Raw genomic sequence first — 13,247 nt, forward strand, 5'->3', positions numbered from 1 at the left:
AAAATACAAAAATTAGCTGGGGGTGGTGGCACACACCTGTAATCCCAGCGACTCGAGAGGCTGAGGCAAAGAATCACTTGAACCTGGAAAATGGAAAGTTACAGTGAGCTGAGATCGTGCCACCCCACTCCAGCTTGGGCGACAAAGCAAGACTGTCTCAAAAAATAAAAATATTACCTTAAATAATTAGAGACTAGATAGGCACGGTGGCTCACGCCTATAATCCCAGCACTTTGAGAGGCCGAGGTGGGTGGATAACTTGAGGTCAGGAGTTTAAGACCATCTTGACCAACTTGGTGAAACTCTATCTCTACTAAAAACACAAACAGCTGGGTGTGGTGGTGCACACCTGTAATCCCAGCTTCTTGGGAGGCTGAGGCAGGAGAATTGCTTGAACCTGGGAGGTGGAGGTTGCAGTGAGCTGAGATGGTGCCATTGCACTTCAGCCTAGGCAACAGAGTGAGACTGTCTCAAAAGTAAATAAATAGGCTGGGCATGGTGGCTCACACCTGTAATCCCAGCACTTTGGGAGGCCAAGGCAGGTGGATCACCTGAAGTCAGGAGCTCAAGACCAGCCTGGCCAACATGGTGAAAACCCGTCTTTACTAAAAATGCAAAAATTAGCCTGGCATGGTGGCTCATGCCTATAGTCCCAGCTACTTGGGAGGCTGAGGCAGGAGAATCACTGGAACCCAGGAGGCAGAGGTTGCAGTGAGCTGAGAGCCCACTGCACTCCAGCCTGGGCAACAGAGTGAGACTCCACTTCAAATAAATAAATAATTAGAGATAGAAGGAATTTTGGACTCCCTGAGTCACAACAGAGGAGGGACAGGCAACCCTGGACCCCCAGGTCAGTGACACATGCACTCTGTGGTCTCAGCCCAGGCCTGCCTCACAGAGTGATAAGCCTTGTCAACATGACTAAGGTCACTGGGAATGAGACAAGCCCAGACCCAAAGGAATCTGCTGGGCCACCCAGCAGTCACATCATTACACCTGTGCATTCCTCACCTGCAGCTGCCTTCCCCACCCTCAGCAAAACCTCATCATTAATGTTTTTCTCTTTCTATCTACTTTTGTTTTGTTTTGTTTTGAGACAGAGTTTTGCTCTTCTTGCCCTGGCTGTAGTGCAATGGCACGATCTCAGCTCACTGCAACCTCTGTCTCCTGGGTTCAAGTGATTCTCCTGCCTCAGCCTCCTGAGTAGCTGGGATTACAGGCGCCCGCCACCACGCCCGGCTAATATTTTGTATTTTTTAGTAGAGACGGGGTTTCACTATGTTGGTCAGGCTGGTCTCGAACTCTGGACCTCAGGTGATCCACCCACCTTGGCCTCCCAAAGTGCTGGGATTACAGGCGTGAGCCACCACACCCAGCCTTCCTATCCACTCTCTTTGTCCACAACTCCACTGTAAGACCCAGAGATGCTACAGTTGGGTCTCAGCCCTGTTTTCCCTTGCTACTAGGGCTCAAGGAATGCAGGAGCAGGTGTTAGATCCCACAGCCCTTCCAGGAGCTGTTAGCAGCTGGATTCATGTGGATTTTATTAGAAAGCTATTGCCCAATGAAGTGCAGAAGATTGAAAGCGAAGGGGCATTGGCAGAGGTCAGCCTGGATTACCAGGGTCAAGAACAGCCACCCCCAAAGGAAGAAAAGACAACTTGCCCAGGTCTTAAGCAGACTTCCAGATGTTTTTAGTCCCCAGTTCTCCGTGCAGACAGGGCAAAAGTACTAGTGAACAGGATCTTGGAGCACAGCCAGGGGTCTGAATGGTTTTGTTCCTCAACCCTCTGAGCAGCATTCTCTGAAGGAGGCCTGCTGCAGGAAGTTTTTGGAGCTTAATGTTCTTTTTCCAGGCCAGCAGGGACCACGTCGCACTGATTTAATAAATGCCTGCTGGGCAGTGGTGCCAAACCACAGACGAGCTGCCTCCTAACAAGGGCTGGCCGGCTCCGCACTCTCAGAATGGGAGGCTGTGGAATCTCAAGTCTAAGATCTCATACATCAAAGTTGGAAGGGACTTGGAAAATGACCTGATTTGGCTGCTCATTTTTATTGCTGGGGAAATTGAGACTTAACAAGGTGGATGGCCCTGGCAGTATCTATATGTGGGGTGCTTTGAGGAGTGGGTGCCAGAGGGAAGACTGCTTTAGAATATATATATATAGAGCTATATATATATAGCTTTGAAGTCATTCATCTGGGCCTTACAGAGTATTCCATTAAAATGTAGGTACTTCGGTTAAGAGGTCACCCGTAAGTTGTATTCTTTTCTTTCTTTTTTTTTTTTTTTTGAGAAGGAGTCTCGCTGTGTTACCCAGGCTGGAGTACAGTGGTGTGATCCCGGCTCACTGCTGTCTCCGCCTCCTGGGTTCACGCCATTCTCCTGCCTCAGCCTCCCGAGTAACTGGGACTACAGGTGCCCACCACCACTCCCACCTAATTTTTGTTGTTGTTGTTGTTGTATTTTTAGTAGAGATGGGATTTCACCTTGTTAGCCAGGATGGTCTCAATCTCCTGACCTTGTGATCCACCCGCCTCGGCCTCCCAAAGTGCTGGGATTGCAGGCGTGAGCCACCACCGCGCCCGGCTGTAAGTTGTATTCTTTGCAGGAATGATTGACAGTAGGGTGGGACTAAAGCATGTTATGGGAGGTGGATGAGGGTGGGAGAGGGAGAGGAGCTGAGATTGGGATGTAGCAGGTGAGTAGCCTTTGACAACATCACCACTTTGCTTTTGGTCATTGGGGCTTGTTCAATCTGAACTCAGAGGTGCCAGAGCATTACAAAGTCCAGCTCCCATGCCCTACTACCCCCTCTCAACTGGCAGAGCAGCACTCTGCCGATGCTGCACTTTGGGTTAGGCCAGGCCTCAGGGAGACCTCAGCAGAGTTGCACCAGTTCAGGAGATGCTTCCATGTTGAAGTTTTCCTCCAGAGAATGGTGATGGTCAGAACTAATCTAAAATTGGAGGAGAGCCCTGCCCCAGCCCCTCTGAGGGAGAGTTCTCCCCTGGGACCTCAGCCAGTTTACCAGCTCTTTGGCTGTCAGAGTCTCAGAGTTCTAGAGTCCAGTCCTTCCCAGGTTCTTATGTTCTTTTTTGTTTGTTTGTTTGTTTTGTTTTGTTTTGTTTTGTTTTGAGATGGAGTCTTGCTCTGTCTCCCAGGCTGGAGTGCAGTGGCGCGATCTCAGCTCACTGCAACCTCCACTTCCTGGGTTCAAGTAATTCTCCTGCCTCAGCCCCCTGAGTAGCTGGGATTACAGGCACCCACCACCATGCCCAGCTAACTTTTGTATTTTTAGTAGAGATGGGGTTTCATCATGTTGACCAGGCTGGTTTCAAACCCCTGACCTCAGGTGATCCACCCATCTCAGCCTCCCAAAGTGCTGGCCCAGGTTCTTTTATTTTTATTTTTATTTATTTAGTTATTTTTTGAGACAGAGTCTCGCTCTGTCGCCCAGGCTGGAGTGCGGTGGCCAGATCTCAGCTCACTACAAGCTCCGCCTCCCGGGTTTACGCCATTCTCCTGCCTCAGCCTCCCGAGTAGCTGGGACTACAGGCACCCGCCACCTCACCCGGCTAGTTTTTTGTATTTTTTTAGTAGAGACAGGGTTTCACCGGTTTAGCCAGGATGGTCTCGATCTCCTGACCTTGTGATTCGCCCGTCTCGGCCTCCCAAAGTGCTGGGATTACAGGCTTGAGCCACCGCGCCCGGCCTATTTTTATTTTTTATTTTTTATTTTTGAGATGGAGTCTCTCTCTGTCCCCCCAGGCTGGAGTGCAGTAGCACAATCTTGGCTCACTGCAAGCTCCGCCTCCCATGGCCCAGGTTCTTTACGTAGAGTTTCAGTGGATTAAGTGAATAGGTCAAGCAGAGATTGCTGATGTGGTCATCTTTACACTCCACAGGAGTTTCCCCGGGAAATAAGCTTAGGGAATGGGGAGCTAGAAGAGCATCTTGCTCCATCATGGGGTTGGCTTCAGAGTGTAGCCTCTTGCTTCTTTTTACAGGCATCAGAAGAAAGATGACCAAGGTTGGGCATGTGGCATTGGCTCACACCTGTAATCCCAGCACTTTGGGAGGAGAGGCAGGAGGATCACTGAGCCCAGGAGTTAGAGACCAGTCTGGGCAATGTAGTGAGACCCCATCTCTACAAAAAAAAAAAAAAAAAAAAAAAAAAAATTAGCCAGGTATGGTGATGTGTACCTGTAGACCCAGCTACTCAGAACACTGAGGAGGGGAGAATTGCTTAAGCCCAGGAGGTTGAGGTTGCAGTGAACCAAGATTGTGACATTGCACTCCAGCCTGGGTGCCAGAGTGAGACCGTTATCTCAAAATTAATTATTGTTATTATTATTATTATTATTTTGAGGTGGAGTCTTTCTCTGTCACCCAGGCTGGAGTGGAGTGGCACAACCTTGACTCACTGCAGCCTCCATCTCCCCGGTTCAAGCAATTCTCCTGCCTCAACCTCCTGAGTGGCTGGGACTATAGGCGCATGCCACCACACCCAACTAATTTTTTTTTTTTTTGTATTTTTAGTAGAGACAGGGTTTCACCGTGTTAAACAGGATGGTCTCAATCTCCTGACCTCATGTTCTCGTGATCCGCCCGCCTTGACCTCCCAAAGTGCTGGGATTACAGGCGTGAGCCACTGCGCCCAACCAATTAATTTTTTAAAAAAAGGAAGAAGAAAAATGACCAGTCCTTCCCAAGTTCTCCACAGAGGGTGACTTAGGGAAGGAGCCTGGGCAGAACCACAGTTTGGAGAGAAGCAGTCTCTAGCTTGACATACCTTTGTTTAAACATTCATGTCATCACTTTTATGGCCCCTGAAGTCCTGCCTCCTTCAGATAGCTTTCCCAGGATATTCAGAAATTGCTGGTTTCTGTTTTCCTTATGGCTACTTCCCCTCTTAAAACTCATCTGGCACCTTAGGAAGTTGCTTCATTAAAAAAAAAAAAATCTGCATCTGGTATGACTGTTGCTCCTTTAGCTCAGGGGTGCCTTCCCACCCACCCTCTCAAGATGACTAGTGTTGGCTGGGCACAGTTGCTTACGCCTATAATCCCAGCACTTTGGGAGGTCAAGGTGGGTGGATCACCAGAGGTCAGGAGTTCGAGACCAGCCTGACCAACATAGTGAAACCCCGTCTCTACTAAAAAATACAAAATATTAGCCAGGCGTGGTGGTGGGTGCCTGTAATCCCAGCTACTCAGGAGGCTGAGGCAGAAGAATCACTTGAACCCAGGAGACAGAGGTTGCAGTGAGCTGAGATCGTGCCATTGCACTACAGCCAGGGCAAGAAGAGCAAAACTCTGTCTCAAAACAAAACAAAACAAAAGTAGATAGAAAGAGAAAAACATTAATGATGAGGTTTTGCTGAGGGTGGGGAAAGCAGCTGCAGGTGAGGAATGCACAGGTGTAATGATGTGACTGCTGGGTGGCCCAGCAGTTTCCTTTGGGTCTGGGCTTGTCTCATTCCCAGTGACCTTAGTCATGTTGACAAGGCTTATCACTCTGTGAGGCAGGCCTGGGCTGAGACCACAGAGTGCATGTGTCACTGACCTGGGGGTCCAGGGTTGCCTGTCCCTCCTCTGTTGTGACTCAGGGAGTCCAAAATTCCTTCTATCTCTAATTATTTATTTATTTGAAGTGGAGTCTCACTCTGTTGCCCAGGCTGGAGTGCAATGGTGTGCTCTCAGCTCACTGCAACCTCTGCTTCCCGGGTCCAAGTGATTCTCCTGCCTCAGCCTCCCGGGTAGCTGGGATTACAGGTGCCCGCCACCATACGTGGCTAATTTTTGTATTTTTAGTAGAGATGGGGTTTCACCATCTTGGTCAGTCTGGTCTTGAACTCCTGACCTCAGGTGATCCAACCACCTTGGCCTCTCAAAGTGCTGGGATTACAGGTGTGAGCCACCGAACCCAGCCTATCTCAACGAATTTTTTAATTTATCTTGTGATTTATTCTTTGATCACTGGTTATTCAGGAGTGTGTTGTTTAAATTCCACACATTTGTTAATTTCTCCAACTTCCTTCTGTTATTAATTTCTAATTTTATTCCATTGTGACTACAGAATATACTTTGTATGATTTCAATCCTTTTAAATGCATTAAGACTTATTTTATAAAATAACAGATTATCTACCTTGGAGGATGTTCCATGTACTCTTGAGAAGAATATCTATTCTGTTGTTGCTCGTGGAGTATACTATAGATGTATTAGGTCTGGTTGGTTCAAATATTCTATTTCCTTGTTGATCTTCTGCCTAGTTATTCTATGTATTATTGAAAGTGGGGCATGGAAATCTCCAACTATTATTGGATTTTTTTGGCCATGGAAAAACCCTCTTATTTATTTGATTAAACCAAAAAAAAAAATAAATAAATAAACTGCATAGGAACAATTTTAAAGTCCACAGAGACACCAACTTGTTTTAGGGCTGTAGTAGTTGATATAGCATCTCCGCTGCCTTCTCCAGCCTACTCTGTAGACCACAGCAATACATTCAAAAGCTTGTTAGCTAATGCAGGTGTTTTTGAACACTTTTCCATTGGTTCTTCACCTGCTCATTGCCTGTCACATGTGCAGCCTGCAATCATAACGTTTAAGATTTAAAAGTGAAAGCCAAAAGAAAAACAAGCAAACAAAAACTCACTTTTGCTTAAAGCTTTGGGCAAAATGTTCATTTCCCCACCCATCCAGTGAATTGACAGAATTCACACCACCATGGCAATAACCAGTTCAAAGTGGCAAAAAAGGCAGTCAGCATCCCAGGGGAACTTACAGCGTGGTTTCTGCAGCCAGGGGAGTTGTTTTGGTAGTATGTAGTCCTTGTATCATGTCTGCCTTGGACAAATAAAAATTAAGAGGTTTAACTTAGTCATTCTAACATAGGCAACACGCCCATGTTAATCCCCCCAATTCTGCATTAACTTTTTTCTTAAAAAAGTAAAATAAACTCAACTGAATCATATGTTCTACAGTTAAAAATTAAAGCACTAGGCTGGGCGTGGTGGCTCATGCCTGTAATCCCAGCAGTTTGGGAAGCCAAGGCAGGCAGATCACGAGGTTGGGAGATTGATACCATCCTGGCCAACATGGTGAAACCCCATCCCTACTAAAAGTATAAAAAAATCAGCTGGGCGTGGTGGCATGTGCCTGTACTCTCAGCTACTCAGGAGACTGAGGCAGGAGAATTGCTTGAACCCAGGAAGCAGAGGTTACAGTGAGCTGAGATCATATCACTGCACTCCAGTCTGACTACAGAGCAAGAGTCTGTCTCAAAAAATAAAAATAAGTAAGTAAGTAAGTAAATAAATAAATAAATAAATAAATAAATAAATAAAGCACTAGCTACTTGGGAGGTTGAGGTGGGAGGATCTCTTGAGCCCGGGAGGTCAAGGTGACAGTGAGCCATGATCACACCACTGCACTCCAGCCTCGGCAACAGAACAAGACCCTGTCTTAAAAAAAAATAATAAACAAATAAATAAAGCATTTTGCCAATATTACACAAGGTCTAATGGACAGTATTAAGCAAGATTCTAAAAAAATACTAGCAACCCTCCCATCTACCCAAGTATACCTAACATGGTAGTAAAAAACAACATCCCTTACCAACCCACCTGCATTGATTTCAGGAGAAAAGGAAAAAAGAATGAAATCTTACCATCCTAAAAACAAGATAACTCCAGGAAAAATATTTATCTGAAGAAAGACAACTACAGAGACTGCTGGAAACATAAAGAATGATTACAGAGCTAGTTATTTAAAGCAAGTAAACACTTTGCTACACACATTAACATTCAGTCAGTGTGCTCTAAGACAGTCTTAAGGAAAATAGTACCCGAGCTTTTAAGTTAATACAATCATTAAAAGAAGGTCTAAGACCATATGGATACACAAAACTTTCAGAACCATTACTGGTTAAGTGATGATGGCAAACATCCCACCAGGCTGGCTTGTTAACCTGTAAGATGAATTTTAAAAACGGACATTCTCGAGATGTCTCTTCACCATGGTATTTATAAGCCATGGTATTTATAAACTCACAATAACAACAATGGTTTTAGGACCCTCCTGTCTTCCAACCAAACCAAAAACTAACTAGGGAAGAAAAGAGGCAGGAGGGCCAATACGATATATTTTGGTGATGTGCTTCTCAACTTTATCAAGTATTTAATAAACAAGTAAAGGGGAAAAACAACCCATCAACGTGTTACCTTTGGTAGAAAAAAAATTAAAACACAAAACAAAAGAGCAACACACACTTCATCAGTCACTGCTCAGTAAAAACAGTGATTGTCCAATATTGTTGTTATTTTTTATTTTATTTTATTTTATTTTATTTTATTTTATTTTATTTTATTTTATTTTATTTTTAGATGGAGCCTTGCTCTGTTGCCCAGGCTGGAGTGCAATGGAGTGATCTCAGCTCACTGCAACCTCCAGTTCACTGCAACCTCCAGCTCACTGCAACCTGCGCCTCCTGGGTTCAAGCAATTCTCCTGCCTCAGCCTCCTGAGTAGCTGGGATTACAGGCGCCCGCCATCATGCCCAGCTGATTTTTGTATTTTTAGTAGTGACGGAGTTTCACCATTTTGGTCAGGCTGGTCTCGAACTCCTGACCTTGTGATCTGCCCGCCTTGGCCTCCCAAAGTGCTCGGATTACAGGCGTGAGCCACCGCGCCACTGCACTCAGCCCCTTTTCTTTTTTATAATAGCAATGGGGTCTCACCGTATTGCCCAGGCTGATCTTGACCTCCTGGGCTCAAGCAATCCTCCCACTTCAGCCTCCCAAGGTGCTAGGATTACAGGTGTGAGGACTGCGACTGGCTATTGTTATTGAAATGTCTATTCTGCCTTCAATTCTGACAGTTTTTGCTGTATGTATCTTTGGACTTTTTGTTTCACCCAACTTTTATGCTAAAACTAGAGTTAGACTAAATCATAACTCATCATTGAAGTCCATTAAAAGTGGGTCAAATTGTATGTGTTACACTATCTAAAATCTTGCTTACCATTGCATATCACTTTTTAAATAGAATGTAATTTATTTTGTGGCCAGGCTCAGTGGCTCATGCCTGTAATCCTAGCACTTTGGGAGGCTGAGGCAGGTGGATTGCCTAAGCTCAGGCTTGAGACCACCCTGGGCAACATGGTCAAACCATGTCTCTACTAAAATACAAAAAATTAGCTGAGTGTAGTGGTGCATACCTGTAGTCCCAGCTGCTCAGGAGGCTGAAGCATGAGAATCATTTGAGCCTGGGAGGCAGAGGTTGCAGTGAGCTGAGATCACACCACTGCACTCCAGCCTAGGTGACAGAACAAGACTCTGTCTCTGAAAAAAAAAAAAAGAATGTAATTTATTTTGTGCTTTTGATTTTTTCTAGAAATTTACTTAGACAAAAAGCACTGTTTATTTGTTTTAAAGAGATGGAGTCTTACTATATTAGTTAGGCTGGTCTCAAACTCCTGGCCTCAAGCAATCCTCCCTCCTCAGCCTCCTAAAGTGCTGGGATTACAGGCATTAGCCACTGTGCCCAGCACCTGAAAAAGCAGTATTTGGTAGAATCATGTTTTAACATAGACTCAACAGTTCCCTGCCCCTGAAGAGGAGCCACAAAGTCCTAGTCTAGCTCCTATGTCATGTTTAAAGGATGTGGGGTCCAGACAGAATCATCAATGGTCAGGGTCAGGGCTCAACCTGGGGTCCAGAGTGGTTATGTCTGGGAGGCTCAGTGGTATCGCTAGGCATGGAATTCAAGCATAACACTATTGAGAGGCCAATTGCGGGCACTAGGGAGGGAAGAGGGAGCAAGTGTTCTAAGTGCAACAGACTATGTATGTCCCTGTGCCTGAAAGAACTGGTTCCAGCCAGGTTCTGGCCCCCAAAGTTTGTAAGGTTTAGAAAGTGGCCAATATCTCTTGTGATGTCTCAGGCACAGAGATGAATGTGCAAGGAACTATGTACATCTTCTGGCCCCTGTGGGGTAGACTAAGGCTGGGTGATAGGGAAGGCAACTAGGTAAATATTGTGGGAGTGAGTGAAGGTGGGTAGTTTACCTCCTTGTATTGGATGTGGTTTCACCTATGACGGGATATGTGGGGCTGAGACCTCAATTTCCCCTTCAATCGGGAGCCCTCCAAGCTCCAGAGCATCTCCTCCTGGAAACTTTCCCTAATAACCACTCATCCTATTTTTCCACTCACAGGAAAGATGTTCTGCCTGGAGCACCACCTGTTTCCCCACTACCCCCTTCACTGCCCAGGGTGAAGCAGCATCAAATGACCCTCTCCCCAGCAGGATGGTCTTAAGCTTTCACCTCCTAGGGGCATTTCATAGAGGCAGTAGAAAACCAAAATACCCTTTTGACCTTAAAAAACAATGCCTTACACCTCTACTGAAAGTGCTCGTTTGCTGAATTGAAGACTTTAAGGAATGAAGTTATAATGGTAGAATATCAACTGAAATTCTTGTGCAGATACGTGACCCCAGGTGAGGCCCCTAGTTTGGGGAGTAGAGGCTCTGACCTCTAGCCATCCAGCCTTTGGCCCAACTCGTTCTTTCTTTTCTAGAAGTGCCATTCTGCCTTCCCCCTGCTGCTGCCATCTTGAAGCTGTGCTATGGGGGCCCAGTCTCAGTGAGTCTGGTTGTCTGCCTTTCCCCAATCCCCACCAAATCCACTTTCTGTCCCCTCCAACCCCCCATCCTGCTTGGGATTATGTAATAGGAAGTTCTCAACTAGACTCCCTTGGGAGGGAAAAGGGGCCTGAGAGGGAAAAACAGCACAAGAATACAGAGCACATGAGGCACAACCTCTTCCTGTCCTCTAGACTGAGAGCTCCCCAGAACGGGGCCTCCTCTTCTGTTTTCTCCCATACCTCCCCCCAACCCTGGAGCCATGCAACCCAGGGCTTGCCACATAAGGCAAGGGAGTATTCTACCCTTCCCTCAAGCTGCTGGAAAGATCCTTGGGCAGGACTAGCCTTAAGATAAAAAGCAGGCTGTTTCCTTGGGAGCAGGGGTGTGTCTGGAGAGGGCAGGGTATCAGCAGAAGCCCCACTGAGTCGAACAATGGCAGGAAAGGAAACCACATAGTTGCCACTGCATTTTTCTTCAAGGCTGAGTCCGCGCAGACCTTTCCTGGAAGGGATGGTTGTATAGCTGTTTCCAGAATAGAAGGTAGTATTTCTTCAAATGCTTTTCAAAATGGGTGTGTGTGTGTGTGTGTGTGTGTGTATGTGTGTCTCCCTCACAGAAGCAGAGACAGAGGAGCGAAAAGGAGCCAGATCATAGAGGCCTTCACCACCAAAGCTTTGATTTTTTTCTAAATGACATGATTGAATTTCACAAAGATTTCCTTGGCTGCTGTGTGGATTGGTTTGCCCGGTCCAAGAGCAGAAAGAGTTAGGAGGCCACTACAGTGGTCCAGGCTCCAATTGATTAGTTCCAGTGTGGGATAGTGGTCAGGGGACAAAGAGGTCAACACTGGCCCTTACTCAGGGAGGGGAGAAGGGACCAGAGTACTTGGTGAAGGGAACCAGGAGAATAAGACTTGCTCTGGAGCCAGATCGAGGGTCAGATATCTGGGGAAACAACGACAAGAACTCTCCCAGAAAACCCATAGCTTGGGCTCATAGAACAGGCTTGGCTGGGGCTCAACCCCTTCATATGGTGTTGGAAGGGAAACTGAGACACACTCTCAGGAACACAGGGTCACAGAATGGGAGCCTAGGCTCCAGTCCCAGGCTTCCTGCAATGGCCACTCAGTTCATCCCCATTACTCCTGAAGAAGGGAGTTCCCATTTATGCATATCACACCCACCGCCCACCAGCCCAGGGGTAGAGGGGAGACCAATGAGGAATTCTGGCTATGACAAGGCTGCTGGAAGCTCCACAGAGGAGGGTCAGCACCCGCCCCCACCCAGATCCAGATGTACAGAGAGAGATAAATTTGGAATGTGCAGGGATAGGGGACTGGACAAGGCTGGCAGGAGCCAGAGTTCCTGGCACCCTGGGGAATTCGGGATAGGGATAGCTGGCAGCCCAGTTCTTTTCTCTTTCCCTAGCTCCAAGAAAGATCCTCGTGAATCCTGACATTTCAGCATGCCCTCCCAATTACTTGAATCTTTTTTTAGTGTCAATGGAGAAAGGGGAAACACTTCTTGGCCTAGAATCAGGCCCACTGGGTGGTAGCTTCAGAGATGCACATTTCAGCCAGCTCCCATCCTTGGAGGTATACAGACTGGGATGGGCCATGCTGTTGAAAGGGGGTGAGTCCGGGGTCTGAGATTCTAGATCCCTGGAAACAGGATACCAAAGTTCTAGTGCAGCTGTGGTTACTAATTTTCCGTATGACCTCAGGCCAATACCCTCCTCTCTCAGAGTTTCAGTTTGTTCTTCTGTGCTTTTGTGATTAATGGGGTCAATGGCAGAAGCCAGACGAGAAACCAGATCCCAAGCCAAGGGCCAGTTTGTTGGAATTTGGCCAGACAGGGTGTGCAGTCTGGTTTCCATCCAGGCCGTCAGACACTCCTGCCTGCCTTCAGTGCCCTTCTAAAAGGTACTCCTCCTCCAGGGAAGCCTCACAGATTATCTTCTTCCTCCCCATGTCATATACTGCTTGGTCCAGGGCTGTCCAATAATACTTGTTGCAACTATGGAAAAGTTCTATAATTTGCACTGTCCAATATATTAGCCACCAGTCACATATGGCTGTTGAACATTTGAAGTGTGGCTAATGTGCTAAAGAACTGAATTTTAATTAATTTTAGAAGTAAATTTAAGAAGCCATATGTGGCTACTGACTACCATATTGGATAATACAGGTTTTAGCCAAGGCTTTTCTCTCTCTGTTCCTTGGTTATAATAGTTCATAGGAGTTACCATTTATTGAGCACTTACTCTTTGCCAATTTTTACATAAGTGTTTTATTTTTTTTCCTCTTTTTTTTCTTTTTTTTTTATTTATTATACTTTAAGTTCTAGGGTACATGTGCACAACATGCAGGTTTGTTACATATGTATACATGTGCCATGTTGGTGTGCTGCACCTGTTAACTCATCATTTACATTAGGTACATCTCCTAATGCTATCCCTCCACCCTCCCCCTGCATAAGTGTTTTATACACATCTTAGTGAATCCTGGAAATTCCATTTTAAAGATGAAGAAACCAAGGTTAGGTAAAACTGGTTTCAGGTTGCATAGAAAGCTGAAGAACCATTCAAGTGTGGG

The 13,247-nt window shown here is 46.1% G+C and overlaps 1 long non-coding RNA gene across 2 annotated transcripts; it reads left to right on the plus strand.

The window, feature by feature from the left end:
• The first annotated feature begins 808 nt into the window (after nt 1–808).
• On the plus strand, nt 809–10,412 carry LOC140712962 (uncharacterized). 2 transcript variants are annotated; one of them, XR_012094828.1, is made up of 2 exons: nt 809–2,592; nt 8,394–10,412. It is a non-coding gene; the product is annotated as an uncharacterized lncRNA (long non-coding RNA). The 2 variants fall into 2 exon arrangements; XR_012094827.1 differs by having other exon boundaries at nt 10,224–10,412.
• Nucleotides 10,413–13,247: the final 2,835 nt, after the last annotated feature.

Source organism: Chlorocebus sabaeus, chromosome 12, assembly GCF_047675955.1.
Source record: "Chlorocebus sabaeus isolate Y175 chromosome 12, mChlSab1.0.hap1, whole genome shotgun sequence".
In the NCBI taxonomy this organism is placed as follows: Eukaryota; Metazoa; Chordata; class Mammalia; order Primates; family Cercopithecidae; genus Chlorocebus; species Chlorocebus sabaeus.